Source organism: Eptatretus burgeri, chromosome 3, assembly GCF_056783735.1.
Source record: "Eptatretus burgeri isolate ZD-2024b chromosome 3, Ebu_testis_v1, whole genome shotgun sequence".
In the NCBI taxonomy this organism is placed as follows: Eukaryota; Metazoa; Chordata; class Myxini; order Myxiniformes; family Myxinidae; genus Eptatretus; species Eptatretus burgeri.
The window spans coordinates 32,974,199-32,992,568 of NC_140963.1; the positions used below are offsets into that span (position 1 = coordinate 32,974,199).

General features: G+C 39.8%; 1 long non-coding RNA gene across 1 annotated transcript in view; it reads left to right on the forward strand.

Moving 5' to 3' along the window:
• The window catches only part of LOC147029649 (uncharacterized), a 52,091-nt gene that overhangs the window by 853 nt on the left and 32,868 nt on the right, over nucleotides 1-18,370 (forward strand). The gene's annotated exons all lie outside the window — the stretch shown is intronic.

Here is an 18,370-nt window from a genome sequence, read left to right on the forward strand (position 1 = left end):
CAATATGGCTGTCGAACCACGTGATCGATGACATCATCAATTCTTTTCCCCTCAAACAATTTAGCCCGAGATGACCTTCAAAATTTTTCATACTTAGCGGATAAAGCATTTGACGAATGCAATTATCATGTCATAAAGAAGCCACCGATGACATCATCAAAAATATCACTTGTTTCCCATTGATAGTTCTTCACATGTGCCAAGTTTCAATTTTTATTCCATGGCGTGGTTTCGGAGATACACAGGTCCAAAGTTTTTCCTTTTTTTCCAACATGGCTGCCACACTACATGACCTATGACATCATAAATATCATTAAAACATTCTTCATGAGACTTTACCAGTAGAGTTATAAAAAGGGTTTGGCAGGCCAGAGTTTGTGGGTTCCGATCCAGCAGAAGGCAGCAGTATTAAGAATTTGGATTATAAGTTTCAGGAAGTCGAGTTAGTTTCAAGATAACTGTCAAGTCACCATTAGATTATAAGCCTGGTGTTGGTGTAACTGTTAAGGTGGCTGGCTTAAGATCTTAGGATCCTGAGTGTGAGTCTCTGTTCTGCCGTTAAAGAACGCCAGGTGGATTGACTTAGCCTGTCATCCTTCCGATGTCAGCAAAACGAGTACCAGCTTATTGGAAACAGAAATGATGCATCCAGCAGGCGCAGGCTGCGTATGAAATAATAATAATAATAATAATAATAATAATAATAATAAACATTAGATTATCATTTATAAAAACTGAGCTGGCTCATTAACAACCTTGAGCGTGGGTATAATTTGTCTGCCTCACCTGTTCAAGGGTACAAATGATCTTAGTCCATTCATTGTAGTTGACTCTAATTCCCTTCCCTTATCTGCAGGAGGTCATTCTTTCTGACTATTAGCCTTCCCATTCACCTGTAATTTCTACTTTAAAAAACGTTTTTGTGCTATGACGATTTGATGTATTGCTCTTGAGGTTCTGGAATGGAAATGCAACTGTACGTCCATTCCTATAATTTCCAGGTTGGTCTCTTCTCTAACACTGAGTCATATTATTGACTAAGGTTATCTATTATTAACCTCCGCCATCGAAGATGGACGGAGGTTGCTGTTTTCACCCCTGTCTGTTTGTTTGTTTGTTTGTTTGTTTGTTTGTTTGTTTGTGAACAGTATTACGGAAAAACTCCTGTACGGATTTCGACGAAACTTGGTGGGGGGTTAGGTATGGTCCAAGGATCATGCCATTATATTTTGGACTTGGTCCAAAGTCCAATATTGCCGCTATGGCGGCCATTTTGAAAAAAAATATTTTAATTTTTGTTTTTGCATTTCTACATGTTTTTTTTGTGATTTCCAACCAAAAAAAAAAATTTGTTTGAGAGAAAAAAACCAGAAATTTTGCAACTTTTTTCAAAAACATTTCAATTTTATTTGAAAAATATTTGAATTTTTTTTTTTTGCATTTCTACATGTTTTAAGTGATTTCCAATCCCCCCCAAAAAATTTGGTAGAGAAAAAAACAAACTAATTTTGCAACTTTTTTTTCAAAAAAATTTCGATTTTATTTTTTGGCCATTTCTACATGCACGTCGATCTAGTTTAGTTTATTCAATCGTGGTTCAGTAAAGTCTGATCCGTTTTGACCTACAATGAATGGGATATCAGGTTCACTTAAGTGACCCAGCAGTATTGGCGGCAGAGGTTTTGCACTCCACTGAGTGCCCCCCCTCTAGTTTAAAGTGGAATGACACTCGGTAGAGCATATACTTCCACCAGGCTGAATAGTTTACGTTTAGTGTCCCACTGATAGGCCGGATCTGCATCCTTACCTTAAAGAAAATCGAATCCGCTTGTTCTTGTCACCGACCCAACTCATCCACCAAGCTTTGTCATAATTTGTCCACAACGTTTTGAAATATTGTGCTATATATTGTTTTTGGCCCGATGTCTCAATGGTGAAGAATCATTTAAAATATTTTTTAAATTCTTGTATCCAGATCTGGATTCACATTTTCACCAAAATCTAATCAATTCATCCTTGTAACACACCCAACCTGTCCGTCAAGTTTCGTCTGAATCTGTCCATAACTTTTTGAGATATCCTTTTCACAAACAGACAAACAAACAGAGGTGAAAACATAACCTCCATCCATCTTCAGTGGTAGAGGTAACAAGAAAAAGAGCAATCAGAGATTGCAGACTCTCGCCAGGACTGCTTTTGTGTGGCGTTTGTGTCCTGGTGTGTTATGTAAATTAATAAGAGACATAATTAGAACTGCCATTTTATAACTACTGGCAGTGACGACCGGGTACCAAGACGTCATGCTTTGATGTAACCTCACTTTGATCGGACACCTGACCCTGACCCACGACATATTATTATTGTTATTATTATTTTTATTATTATTATTAATTATTCAATTGAATTTAGAATGGGATTAAAATATATTCAATTCAAATCAAATGGAAGACCAAATAGGTACAGTCCTGCATTGGAGTAATCAGAAGAAACCCAAACAAGCAAAAAGAAAAAATCAGGAGGAATCTGGATAGGATTCACATTTCAGCTGCTACTCCTCCACCATCAAACCCATCGAGGCATAGCTAAGTGAGCCTTATTCAAAAAACAAGAAAAAAAGAAAGAAAGAAAAAAGAAACCAGATCAAAAAAAGTTAAACAATTCTGGCTGTCAGACCATGGGTCCGATTAGGTTGACATTTAAAACATATATTCCCCATCACTACTAGATCATAATTGTGAATTTTCACGTCAATTGATTAAGAAATTCACGAGAAAGAATTATTTTGAGATTTTTGCTCAATCCAATATGGCTGCCAGACCATGTGACATCAATTATTCATGAATACCCAGGTATTTATTATCATTCAATTGAATTTAGAATGGGATTAAAATAAATTCAATTCAATCAAATGGAAGACCAAATGGGTACAGTCCTGCATTGGAGTTAGCAGAAGGAACCCGAGCAAGTAAAAAGCAAAGATGAAGTCATCTGGAGGAACCTGGATAGGATTCACATTTCAACTGCTACTCCTCTACCCTCAAACCCATCCAGGCACAGCCAAGTGAGCCTTATTAAAAATAAAAAATAAAAAAACCAAAAAGAACCCACATCAAAAAATTATGGTAAATCCAACATGGATACCAAACCATGTGACCTATTACATCATATGTGTGAAGCTTTTGTTCCTCATGGATAGGCAGTTAAACCTGTAAAGTTTCACCTCGATCTGTTCAGCCACTTCAGAGAAGATTTTTGAAGGTTTAAAAAGAAAACAAAAAAAAAAATCAATATGGCTGTCAAATCACATGACTGATTACATCATCTTTTTTTTTGCTTTTGAACATTTTATCCCTAGATGACCCTCAACAATGTTGATACTGATCAGATGTAGCGTTCTACATAGGCAATTATGACGTCATAACGAAGGCACCTATGACGTTATAAACCAATCACACTTATTCCCCATGAGGAGTACTTGTGCCAAGTTTCAATTTTTTCCTTGTTGCGGTTTCAGAGATATAGAGGTCAAAATGTTTTCTGTTTTTCCAACACGGCTGCCACCCCATGTGACCTATGAAGTCATAATTATCAACAAAACATTCTGCATGAGTAGTCGCACTGATGGTGACAATTTCTTCTCAATCCGTACAAGCAGTTGCGGAGAAAAACACAAAAGTTCTGTGTGGACAAACAAACAGACAGACAGACAAACAAATGGACCCAAACGCAATTTTTATTTGACATATGATTTGAATTTTCAGCGTCCTTCATCATGAGTAACACTCCACCCAAATGAGTCCAATGGACATTTGACGTAACAAACCTGGGCAGTGTATAATCAGTGAAGGCCTACAGGCCCGATGTCTTGGGCCCACCAGAAAACCAAATTGCGGCCATATTATTTTTTCTGGGTGCCACGGTGGGTGGGGTCAAGCGACAAATAGAGGTGGGGTCCGGCAGCTGTCCGACCAATGGGTGCACATTTCAAAAATCGACTTCCAACAAGAACCACAACAACAACTGCAACAACAACCATGCCGAGCTCTTGTCGACCTAAAACACGTCGCAGGTAATAAAAATGGTTCCTTTGGAAAGCTAATAATTGACTTACTTAGAATAATAAATTGTGTCTGTTTAATCCTAAAGATGATTCATTCATAAATATGGCAAATGCCTGTTTTAAAGGCCCATCTTTCTGGGGTTGAAGAAGTGTGAATGGGAGCTAAATTTCGTGGTTCCAACGGTAACATTTTATATTCTACTAGACGACGCATGAACCCGTTGGGTTTCTGTTGTGACAGCGGTTGATTAAAAAAAAAACATTTCAAAAATAATAAAATAAATAGCTCCAGCGAACTATACTGCTAAGGTTGTTTGCATTGATCAAATACTCCCGAAGAGTCCTTGACTGAATCGGGAATTAATTTTTTAATATTTTTTTTCGTTGCCCGATATCAACGAAACTTGATATTGCGCGTCAATGTGAAAAAAACGGAGAAAAGAAAGTCAAAGAAATTATTATGCGAAATCTTCTAAACACAATTTTATTTATTAATGAACACCGAAGTATTAGATCAAAATGGCGATGTTTATTTTATGCTTAAAAATTCATCTTTCTTTGTCTAAACTAAATGTTTGAGATTTTTAAATAAATAATTTCAAGAAAAAAAAAGATAGCTCCAGCAAACTATACTGCTGAGGTTGTTTGCATTGATCAAATAATCCCAAAGTTCTTGACTGAATCGGGAATTGATTTTTTTAATAATTTTTTGTCGTTGCCCAATTTGAACGAAACTTGATATTGCGCGTCGATGTGAAAAAAAAAAAACGGAGAAAAGAAAGTCGCAGAAATTATTGTGCGTAATCTTCTAAACACAATTTTATTTATTTATGAACATAGAAGTATTACATCAAAATGGCAATGTTTATTTTATGCTTAAAAATTAATCGTTCTTTGTTTATACTAAATGTTTGAGATTTTTAAATAAATAATTTCAAGAAAAAAAAAAGATAGCTCCAGCGAACTATACTGCTGAGGTTGTTTGCATTGATCAAATAATCCCGGAGTACTTGACTGAATCGGGAATTGATTTTTTAAATAATTTTTTTGTTGCCTGATTTGAACGAAACTTGATACTGCATACCGCAAGTGAATGGTGAGTAAGGTGTTCCTAAAATTTTTGCGATATTGTGTACCGTTTTGGCTGTATTTCAGGAACATACATACATACATATATAATATACAAGATGAGAGTTTTAGTAATATATAGATGACATGGAAGGAGTACACAAAATAATGTATCATAACACAGTACTTCTCAAAGAAACAGAAAAATATATGCAGGGAGACGGAAGGAACATACAAACGACAACTACAGCAGCAATAACAACTATGTGCTGTAAAATAAATGATTTTTTCACATGTTTCACTTCATTTTACATCCTCATTGAGATTTAAAGATGGCTATTGTATGCAGTCTGTGGCTGCTGGTTGCATCATTTACTGGGGGCACAGCTATGCTGCTGATGCAGTTCCCTCTATTATCAGTAAACCTGTATTCATTTCACTGACCTTGGAAGGATGACAGGCTGAGTCAACCAATCCTGGTGTTAATTCAACAGCCAAAAGGGGCTCAAACTCGAGACCCTATAAGATCTTAAAACCAGCCACCTTAACCGTTAAGCCAACACCAGGCTTGAATCATAGATAGACAATGTGTTTGTGAAGTACAACATGCTGTATTTCGATTAAATCCATCAGTAAAGTGATGGGTAGGCATGCCTAGTACCACTGAAATCTATCTAATAATTACAGTATTGCACAGAATTTCAGAGTGAAATACATTTTAAGGTTGAACTACCAACTTGCACATGGCATTTCATCTTTATGCCTACCATGGTGAACTATGATGTGTGTGGTGGGTTGTGCAGAATGCTTGACATCATTTTCAGCTTCACTGGGTATCATGGCAATGATATATGCCATTGTGATGTTCCTGCCCATTTGTGGCCCTACCGATACTATGCAGTACTGACATTTCCAAACCACTTTATCTGCCCAGTTGTTTGCAGGAAGGAGTGCTATATGTTGAATAAGCACTACTGCCTAATTTAGGTCACAGTTATTTTCTCAAAACATTTTCTGAAGAAGTCATCTCTTGAGTTTGCGTGATTGTTCAATAGTCTCCCACGTCTCCATTTACACATTCTTTCATGATCTGCCAAATATTTTTTGGTTTTGAACGGAAAGAGTGGCAGGGAATGTGTTGGGATGGTTGCGGCTAATGTTGGACTGTAATTGCTATGAGGACAAATACGGTTTAAGAGAAGTCTTTTATTGATCTTTACAAAAATCCTGGAATTAGACGAGTCCCGATGACAAGTCCCATATGTTATAATAAGTCAGCCGTAAGGTTAAAGAATAGTCACCTTTTCGGGTGGAATATGTATGCCTTCTTGAGACCATTACTTGGGTTTCTTATCGTTAAGGGTGCTGTAAAATTTATCTTTTTTCAGAGATTTTACAGGGTATAGGTCATTGACTCCAACACTTCTGCCCCTCTTCATTTGTTCCTGAGATATTCTCAGATCTTCTGATTGAAAATAATGATTGTGTGAAGGTGGTTATAACCTCAGCAACAACATTCTTCATCTATTAGTCGCTGTGACAACAGGACGGCCAGCATTACTTCTTCCTTGACAAATGCCAACAGAAAAAGGATTATAAATGTTTGTGGATTTGTTCGCAGCTAGATCATTTCACTGGAATAGCAACGACTATTTAGGAAAGATAAGGGAGAATGTGTTGCCAAAAGAAACAAACACATGTAATCCTTTTTCACTGACGTTAATAATGATGCAAGTAAAACCAAAATAGAGACAAATTCTTGACAGCAAAATAAACATGACGGAGCATATGACAATATACTCGGGCACCCATCTCCGAAGGGTTCGTAGGTGTCTCACCTCAAATGAGGAATTTTTTGTAGTGTGTATTAGTAGGAACTGGAATTTAAAGTGAACTGATGATGTGGACTGTGACAGGTGGTGCATGTTTTTTTTTATACCTGGTCAAGGCTCATGGAAGAGCGAGGAGACAGAACATAACAAAAGGAGAAAGGTGAAATGCCAAGAGCAAGTGCGGAGGGAGAAAGTAGATGAAGACGGACAAACGAGGAATGCAGGTAAAGATGAGGGGTAGGGGAGAACGCAACGGGTGGACAAGATGGATACATAAGCAAAATTTAGTGAGGGTGGGGGTGGTTTAACGGGTGTAGAAAGGATAATGTTTTTGGATGGAGGATGATTTGAGATGGTGGTGAAAAGCTGTCTTGAAGACCTGGAGGGAAGAATGGCATTGAAGAGAGTATGGAAGGTGGTTCACAGACAGGGAAGAAGAGGAATAAATGAGTGGAGGTGAGCAGTGGTTCTGGATTTGGGCAATTTCTCTGGGAGGGTGTTGCTGCTATAGAACGCGTGCATCCTGCAGATACCTGGGGAGGACAAAGCACAGAGAGGGTAGAGGGTGCAAGACCAGAAATGAGGTGGAAGAAGACAGAGAGACCACTGACCTATCAGTGATGGCGAAGTGATGGACCCATAGACTCGGCTTCATTGCAAGAGATTCCAATGATCTTGAAAGCCTTGGTTTCCATGGTATCGATCTGAGAAAGATGTGAGGCAGGGGAGTCAGCCGAGAGGGGAGAGCAGTACTTCACCATGCTGTGGATGAAAGCCTTGGAGGTGGATAGGAGATCAGGTGTGCCAACTGCCAAGGAAGGAGTTTATGCGATGGAGGATGCGCAGTTGGCACCTGGCTTTGGAGGCCAACTTTGAAATTTGGCTTTCCCAAGAGAGATCACGGCTGAGAGTGAGACCTAAGATTTGAAGTGATTGAACCTCTTTGAGAGGGTTGTTGAGAAAGCAGATGGGAGGGTTTGCAGTATGGTTCTTTTGGGGGGGGGATGAAATATAGAGATAGAGATAGAGATATATTTCTCAAGATTGAAAATGTCATTCCAAGTGTTTGACCTGTTTGTGATTTTTGTTAAGGTCTGAGAAGAGGGAAGAGGCTGCTGCCTGTCTGTCAGAAGGATAAGGGATGTCACGACAGAGAGTAGAGTCATTAGAAAAGAGAAAAAGAGGATTTTCCAGAGAGTCAAGTGAGATTATTGATTAAGATTAGGAATAATACAGGGCCTCTAACACTGCTATGGGGTACTCCAGTGTTGACAGGCAGAGGAGAAGAAAGATTTCCATTGAGAACCACACGTTGGCTCGGAGAGTGTAGGAAGTCAGAAATACCAGATTGGAGTTGGCCTTCGATTCCATAGGCAGTCAGTTTGGAGAGCAAGACAGGATGCGAGACTGTATCAAAAGCTCAAGTCATGTCCAGAGAGACGGCCTTGATCTCATCTCTGACATTGACAGCCTCCACTCATTGTTGGGAGAGTAGAAGCAGCATGTCCAAGGTAGAGTGACCAGATCTGTTGAGATCAGGATGTTGGAGAAAAGGAGTGATTTTATGTCAACTGCAATGGATAGCATGACCTTGTTGATGATTGGAAGTAAGCTAATTGGTCTGTAGTTAACAAAGATTCACAATCCCCATGCATTTAGGGACTGCCCAGCATTTTTAGATGTTAACAAGAAAATTAGGTTGGTCTTGGGGTCTATCAGGCTGCCATCTTGGATTTTGATGTGCCCAATTATCGTAAAACAAATTTTCATAACATTTGAACCAAATGGACCAGAAGCACGAATGAAACATTTATTTTGCACAATTATGGCACAGGAAATTTTACCAAATCATCATTTTTTAACATTAGATGACATCTCTAATGAGAAAATAGAAAATAATATAATTTTTTCAGCATAATATAAACAAAAATTAGACATTAGCATCAAGATAATCCAACAGTTCCTCATCATCATCGAAACCAGCTTCCTCTTCATTCTCTTCCTGCTCCTCCTCAGGGGTATCCAAAAGGTCCACTAGAGAAGGGGGGGGGGGAATTGGACTACATGACCACACAGGTTCCAGGAATCCATTCATCTTCATCCAGCCATGATCATCCTCTGGTTTGGGAAGTTCAGACATGGGCACATGGGCACATGGGCATGCTTCCAATGACCAATCCTGTTGTTGACCCTGTCAACATGAGGAATTAGGGAGTCTGTGCATGGAGGAAGATGAAAAGTTCAACCTTTGACTTGAATGTTGGTGTTTCCTCTGCACACAATCTTCTGCAGTATCAGTGTGCGCACATCATCCACATTAGAGATGCGAGGATAGCCATACATCAGGCAGATGAACTCCTCCTGACAGTCATACAGCTTGTCTTTCACCCTTCAATATACGCCCAGCTGCTTGAATGCTGCCTGGAACATTGGGTACTTTTGGAGTTTCTTCAGTGGACCAATCTTTCCTTTGCCTTTGAAGTCACTGGTATAATCTTCTCCAGTAAAACAATGGAGACCCATCAGCCCTGTACAGTGGTCATGTCCAAGTGTGTGAGCAACAGAAGTGACATCCAAAATGCGTCTCTGTTTCCCAACACCTGTAAGAAGAAAAAAAAATACAATTAAAAAATGTAGCTCAATAGATCCCTTGCTTTAAAAATTAAATAATTGTGTATCCTCTCACCTGTCTGAAGGTAAACCTTGAGCTTAACATCCAAGGAATAGTGCAGAAGTAGAAAGATGTCTGTGTCAGGTGTGCGGACAACAGCACTCTTATAACCAAGCTCGACAGCATAGTTGAGATGGAGGATCACACGAGTGTCTGTCTCTTGATTTGACATCAGACTGTGGATCTCTGATGCTTGAACCTTGCCATCTTGAGATGTCAGCTCATAGGCCTTGCCCTGCACAATGAGCACAGCAGGCGAACATCCCTCCAGTCTTGAGGCTGCATCTCTGCTGCTCCAGACCCCCAGAAGAAGATCACACAATTGTCTTTTGTTCTCATCATTCTGGAAAATATGTTCATATCTGGAGGTTTTCTTGTGGCTTGGCCATCAATGTGCAGCTTCTGTGACATACCACAGCATCTCCTCTCCTGTGCTTTGATGAAGTCTTTGAAATACGAATCAGTCGAGAATACAAAGCCATGTTTCTTTGAAACCATCTGATGAAGTACTATCAGACAGATTGCACCAAAGCTAGATGGCGAGTCCTTTAGGCCATGGATAAGGGCATTCTCATCCTGGACGTAGAGTGCATTTTGAGGGTAATGCACTTCGTATGAATGGTCACTCGGGAGATAATGGAGCATGGTGGCCTTATTTGTCTTTGCAAAAAAAAATTATAAATAAATGTCATATCAAAATTGTATGGAATAGATGTTTCAATTGTATTTCTTGCATGTTTGGTTCACAAGTTATTAAAATTTCGGTTTTTCAAAAATTGGGCACGTCAAAATCCAAGATGGCCTCCAAATAGACCCCAAGACCAACCTAATTTTCTTGTTAATATCTAAAATTGTTAACTAGACACCTTAAGGGTTCTAAAAAAAGTATGTTTACATAAGTACTCAGGGGAGTGCATGTGGGGCCTATTTAGCTGACCGACTAAAAAGGCCATGGATTGGTTTGTGCTTTGCACTTATGTCACTTAATGCAATGCGATGCATTAATTATCCTGTTCCCACATGATTTGCATGTCATCACACTTTTGCTGGTGCCATCACATCCCACAGATATAAAGTTTACTGACAAGATAGGGGTGAAACGGGGGTGTAAGCAAGGGAATAGACACATACAGGGTGTACGCATGGCAGGAAACGGGTGGCCAAAATTTATAACAGGTGGATCTTTATAGGTGGTGGAAATGATCATTCATCGGTTTCTGTTCAATGCATTTTGAATTGCTTTTCAATTACAAATTCAGCCTGCTGGTGGCATCACGATGAAGCAGGCATGGCTGCATTACAGATGCAGTGCTGTCCACATCTATGAGGGTAGGTATGAGAGTAATGCCTCAATTTATTTCTCACTCAATATTGTCGGGGGGGTGGCAGCCGAGGGTTAATCTTCGACCCAAATTGTGGTGATGGGCGGTTAACACCGCCAGCCCTTGGATGGTCGAAGTTCTCTCTTGGAGACCTACTGCCGAACCCCGGAGATTAATGTGCGCGCGCGGGGGAAAAGGGTGCAATGGCGGAGGGATGGAGAAGTACAGCACAGGGGGTTTATATTCGAACCCCACGACAAATACATGGATACAGATTCTTCAAAATGAATGCATTTAATGAAAATAAACAAATATTTACAAAGGACAATACAGTAATTCAAAAGGTAATGATAATAATGTCCAGTAAATAAATCCTAAAGTTGAGGCGCCTCTGCACACAGACTTAAATGCAGACAAAGGGAAACTAAATAAAGGAAAAGAAAAATCCCTCCTTTTATTCTTGCTCTTAGCTTGGCCCAGAGTTGGTGTTTGTGGAATTTGGAATTGAGGCGGTTATACCAGCACATGCAGACATGTGCAAAATGGCACCAAGTCGCTTCTCTCATTGCAGGCCAAAACATATGCCAGGCAATCCATGAGCGGCACTCAACACCAAGGCTCACAGACCCAGTGCAGCTGCTTCATGCGTCGATCATCCTCACTGATCCAACCAAGAGCCAAAGGCCAGTGTCTTGCTTCACCATGCGAGCCAAATTGCCTCAACACGAATACAAGGATTGTGCAATCCTCTTTGTGCGTCAAAGGAAAGCCAGCCGAAAAGCCCTGTTCTTACAGGCCATCTCCTAACTGCGTTCTTTTTCGACCGCGTGCGTTCCTTCCCTCAACTCAACTCTGCCTCGTGCGTGCGTTCTCTCTGAACTCCACGCTCCTCTCAAAATGCGCAACCAACCCTTCCTCTTTGATGTCACGCCTAACAATCCTCCGCCTCTGGGGCGTGGCCTGCTCGCACGAAACCCAGGAAGGTGGGGCTTCTGCCTGCTCGGCTCGCTTCTGATGTCATGCCCATCAATCATCAACTTCTGGGGCGTTGCTTCACCCGCCGTCACCCTTGGAGGTGGGGCTTCTGCCTGCTCAGCATGTTTGCTTTTTTTCTGATCATGCTTTTGGTTATAAAGACAAAGTTTTTGGTTATGTTATCATGCCGTGTGGTGACGTGTAATACTCAAACTCACAGTTTTCTGACTTAATTACATCAAGATGCCTCCTACACGTCCACAGACCAAACTACTCTATCCAATGATAAATTTCCTATTAAATTCCTCCATCTACCCCCACAACTGCAACACAGTATAATTCCAATTGCAATGAAATTTACAGGGAATATGCATACATATGTGGCAAGTATTAATTAATTTTCCACATAGTCTTAATCAACTGCAAACCACTTGAATGAGCGCAACAATCCGACTCTTGTTTTCTGGTGTCACTGAGGTTGTCGGCCCACCACTTTGAGGCTCGTCATCGACATCGGTTTCCCCGCTCTTGAAATGCTTTGTTCAATGTCTTGCGGTGCTCTCATCGATGGTAGAGTTACTGCATACATTATTTAAATGCCTATGAATATCCATTGGAGGAACCTCTTCCACAGTAAGGCATCTCGCAGAGCAGCCATTTTGAAAGTGTGGCATGATATTATAATGTGGCCAATCACAGTGCTGCTCAACTTAAAATTGGTGCGATATACAAACGCTTCAATGTCATCTTGCGTAGCTTTCCGATGATGCTTTGGTTACAAACTGAAAAATTTGAGTCATTCCTTCCGGACCAACCCTCGTACTATGACTCTTACCTCTTCAACAGCCCCAATTATTCTCACCTTCTCGTGGGGTCTGCTCGGGAATGTGTTTGGCTCAAGTCTTTCATGTACCAGTTGGCCAGGCCTAACATTCAACTGGAGCTGTTCCTGGAAAAATTTGGAATTTCTTCTGCGTCCTGGAAATAACTCGCCTACTCTTTGCGAAAAATATTGTGGGAGTTATAAAATCCACCATCTAATACGAGGAGAGGGGACATCCAGCTTAAAGTCCATCCGAGGAATGGCGCACTTTGTGATGCAACATCCAAGTACTTTGTGATGCAACATCCTGACTGTGAAGTACCAATCCAACAGTTAGTCATGTCGGGAATCAAACTCGAACTAGACAGTTGAAAAGCATCTGTGCTCCCTCCGCACCCATTCAGCCTGACTTCAGTGGGCAGAAGGATGACAAGAGATGCTGATGAGTGACTCAAAAATCGAGGATTAGGTTCTGGAATTCAATGCTTTCAAAAGTAGAAAGTTACATTTTTCTTTATCCGTGTTTACAGTCTGGTTGAAAGCACAGGAAATGAGATACACTTGTAATTAGTCTAACCTTAAGCTTCTAGAGGTTATTGCACTTGGCAAGTTTTACTGCCAAATGGCACAGTTGATAGGGCGACCCAGACAAGTAATTATTGAGTTATGCGGTAAGACTGCCTGTACAGGAGAATGGTTGGGTAGGAAGTAAAGGTTTGCTGTTGATACTTGGCTGTCGGAAATTGTGTTCAAGTAAACTTGCACTTTTACTGATAAAAACACACGAAGAACACTCCTTGTTTAACAATATACTCTGAAATAAGTGTGTGCAATTGAATACGTTGCTATAATATACAGTATTTATTTTAAAATTCAATTTTGTTTTATCACTTGAGGTTTTTTTGTTTGTTATTAAGACACTAGGAGAAAGGAGAGGTTACGGATGAAGGTGGATAGCCCACCAGATTGGTGGCGTAATGACTCGGCGGCATGATGGTGAGAGCATCCCTCCATTCATGATGGAGAGATTATGGGAGGTTGGCAGTTCAAATCCTGCCTGAGTCATAACAAAGACTTTAGAAACGATACGTGCTGCTTCCTTGCTTGCCGCTCTGCATTTATAAAGGATAGAGCATGGACAAACGAACATAGGTTGGCAACCATTGTGCAGGCTTGATGGACCCCCCTCCTGTGTTGAAGTTCCTTGCAAGGGAACTTCTGAATATATAGTAAGATCATGTGGCTGTGGTTTCATTCCTTTTCCAAATGCAGTGAGACAAATCGGAAATGAACACGACAGAGCTGAACTGTCCCATTGATTAATGTGAGTATCAAGTACCAAATCCATTGACCTGGGATTCCTCCAGTGAGTTGGATTGTTTGATGTTCCATTTTGAGCAATTACCGTATCATCTTAAGGTGGCTGGCTTAAGATCCTAGGGTCTTGAGTTCAAGCCCCTGTCAGGCCGTTGAATTATCACCAGGTAGAATTGACTCAGCCTGTCATCCTTCCGAGGTTGGCAAAATGAGTATCATCATACTAGAAGCAGGGGTACTGCATCAGCGGCAATGCTACGCCCCCAGAAAATGATGTTGCCACAGGCTGCATACGAATGAATAAAAAACAACACCTCCTCATCCTGTACATCCAAAGGTAACCATTTTGCTTAGTGCCTAGATTAGGAAAAGGGAACCTCCACTAGTTATGAAGTGAATTATCATCAGGACAATGAATGTTCTTATCCAAATGTTGACAGAGGGAAAGAAGACGAAGCAACATTTCAGGCATGAGCCCTTCATTGGAGAAAGAGGGCTCAGTCCCATAACATTGTTTCTCCTTCTTTCCCATGGTGGTGATCATGCATCTCTCGATAATCGGTTGAGAAAATTAATTGTCCTTATTTTTCTGCCGACTCAAAACCGACTCTTGTCCTTATTAACGACTAGTTTTCCATTGTGACATCATCAGCAGGTTCGTATCTTTAAACAATGAAGCACAACAATGGCAGTTAACAAAATGGCTACCATTTGCTATTATCTTGTGGGGTTTTCAACATGTATTGCTGTCGTGTGTTGCTTCGTCCGTTGCTTTCTTTGTTCATAAGGTAAACGTCTTGCACTGGATTCAGAAATGTAAGGAAACCCCTTCCTCCCCCTCACACGTCCCTTCCCTTCCTTGCCTTTACTCCAACCTCCTCCCGAACCTGATCATTCCCTTCCTCTCCATTCCTCCCACACTTCCACACCATTCTCTGTCTCTCTCTGTCTCTCTCTGTCTCTCTCTGTCTCTCTCTGTCTCTCTCTGTCTCTCTCTGTCTCTCTGTCTCTCTCCATCCCATCCCTCCTCCTATTCCTGTTCTAAATTCTCAACTGAACACTTCTCTACCATTCATATAATTATACATTTATGGCCCCCATTTGTATAAATACAAAAATAACGTTTCAGTTTTCTACAAACAAGATATTGACTGATTATGCAAGTGCCATAAGAGTACACAATTTATTTTTTCGGTTTTTGATGAAGGATTATATTTCCTGATATTCATCATGGACTTATTCGTAAAGTGTGGGTTCATGATTGTTCTCATCACGGAGAGCGGTGCACACCTGTTGACCATTTTCAATCTGGCCATGGCAGTGTGCTTGGTAAGGAACATCTTGTCGCCAGCCCATTCGAGGGTCACAAAGGGTAAACATGTGTCATGGAGGACCATCGCATACAATCGAGACATCATGTTAAAGTATTTGTTGTCTCTCTGGATTTGTGCAACGTGGTTAAAAGGTAAAACTTTCATGAGAGCCACCCTGATATTATCTATCCCCCTCATTCTGATGAAGTATCATTCAGCTGGTGTTTTCAAAGCATTTCGTCATCGTCAGTACATTCTGAGCAAGTTAACATATTTTTACCTTTCATAAGTTGGCAGCCATATCCTGGGAACTGAAAGACAAGGTTTTTCGGAGTGTACTATCAAAGTCCACTTGCTGAACCATGTCTTGGCAATAGCTCGTGTCCTGCTAGGTTGCTTGGGACATGAAAGCTAAAGCACTTTTTACTCTCTCCGATGGGCTTCCAGTGAAACTCGTATCTCTCCAGAATGGTGTATGATTCCTGCCAAATTTCAAATGCTTACACACACACACACACACACACACACACACACACACACACACACACACACACACACACACACACACACACACACACACACACACACACACACACACACACACACACACACACACACTGGTTATTTTGTCGGAAACACTTTTTATAAGGGTATCAGATGAATGAAAGTTAAAATTACTTGGCAAGCAGCCATGTTTCTAAGCTTTGAAAGAACCAAATTGGAGTTGGAAATTCTGGAAGCCGCTGTCCCATGGGACAGAGTAAGGTACTGGGAACGGCTCTTAGAGCCTTTCTGTAATTAGTGCCTGCTAGGAGACCAACAGCACCTGGCTGGCTGACTGTTGTCTTGAACACTTATATCCTCTGACATGACCATTGCTGTATATATTTATATATGCATAACTTAACTATCTATAATATGTAAATATGTGTATGTATATATATATATATATATATATATATATATATATATATATATATATATATATATATATATATATATATATATATATATATATATATATATACTGTATATTTAAATATAAACACATTTAAGTATATACATAGTTAAGTTCCAAGGGAGTGGGGCCAAGTATGCCGAACTCGGCTGAGTGTCTACATCCCTCTTCCTTGGCGGCATCCTAGGGTGGTGTATTTCGCCATCAGGGAGATGCAGAAATGCAAGGAATATTAAAATGATTGTTTCGTTGATGTTTCTCAAAATCATTTTTGGGAAATTCCATCTTTATTTTAACAATTTTCTGATGAAGGGCCTTGCATTTTGTATTCAGCAAAACAGGGCAAAGCAATAGTTATATCTGGGTTTTTGCAGCAATGTAGATCATTATAACAGGGTAAATATATCCAATGCAAATCCATCGGGACTAGACTCAGTGCATGCAGAACATTAGTGCTACCTAAGCAGTCTCCTGGGCTATTGGGCACAATCCTGGACGGGTCGCCACTACAACACAGGATACTTGAATTTCCTCTAAACTTTCTGGTACTGGGACTCATATTGCTGACCTCAGCAGGATGACAGGCTAAGTCAACCCCACCTGGTATTAATTCAACAGCAAAGCAGGATTTTAACTCAGAACCCTCAGATCCCAAGCCTTCTTTCCTAAACATTAAAGCAACACCAGGCATTTAAATATATATATATATATATATATATATATATATATATATATATATATATATGTATGTATATATGTATGTATATATGTATATATGTATATATGTATATATGTATATATATATATATATATATATATATATATATATATATATATATATATATGTATATATATATATATATATATATAATATTTTGACTCAAACCTTCTGAATGTCACAATTGCATTATAAGTGGGGATTTGTTATAAGCAGAGTTCTTTGTGCAGAAGTCCGACTGTATATGTGAACATGAAAAAATTTAAAATAAGTATGTACTGTAACACTTACCATGCTACAATGTCTATAAACGATAAATATTTATGACTTCCTTCCACTGTACACCATCTGTAAATGACAAAAACTCGCAGACACTTCTCGAATCATACCTCCATAAAACCAAAAAACACCTGCTCCCTCGGGGGCGATCGTGCCTATGCAAGATCACGTGAAATGTCATTGTCTTTGGTCACATGACCCTCTGTGAGGTGGACTGAAGCTCCACCGACCGACTTTTGTTTCCGGATATTTTCGTTTATGGACATTGACGCACAGTTTTGTGATTGTTCCTGGAATCGTGGCTTTGAGTCACATCAGTATACAAAAACTCAGTGTTCTAGCCCACATAGAAAGGATGAAATGTTTCAACTGAGTGAGTGAGTGAGTGGTTAGAAAAACGAGCTTTATGTATGATACATAATTAACTTGAACCACATTTTTATCATATGCATTATTAGTAAAGTCAGAGCGAACAGGGTAGTTTGGACCCTTAATAGACTTTCCTAATTCCAGTCTCGGGTTCATTTATTTACTTCAATCTTTTAAAAAAAATTATATTTTCATTTACGGATGCTTTCCGGTTCTGTGATTTTTTCCTGGTGTATCAGCTTCGATGTCCGTCGGAACATAAAACTGCCTTGCTTCCTCCGTTGTTTGGCGTCACTCACCTGCATTTTTTTTCATTTTTGTTTTTATTCATTTCTATTTTCATTTATGGATGTTGTTCAATGATGTCCATGGGCTCGCAAAATTTCATCATTCTACGTCACCTGGAAGGTACCAATCTTTAATATCAGTGAGTGAGTCAGTCAGTAAGTGGTAAGAAAGAGCTTTTTATATTAGATATCATTATTATAATCGATCAACAGGTTATTTTAGCACATTGTATAACACTTCTCTCAAATATTCTAAATGGATTTGATTTAATGTTGGAGACTAAACATTCATAAGACCCTGTAGGCCTGCCTTCGTGGTATATTGGCCTGAGATAGCCTGACAATAAAGCAAGGTGGTGTGCTCAACATATAGAAGAA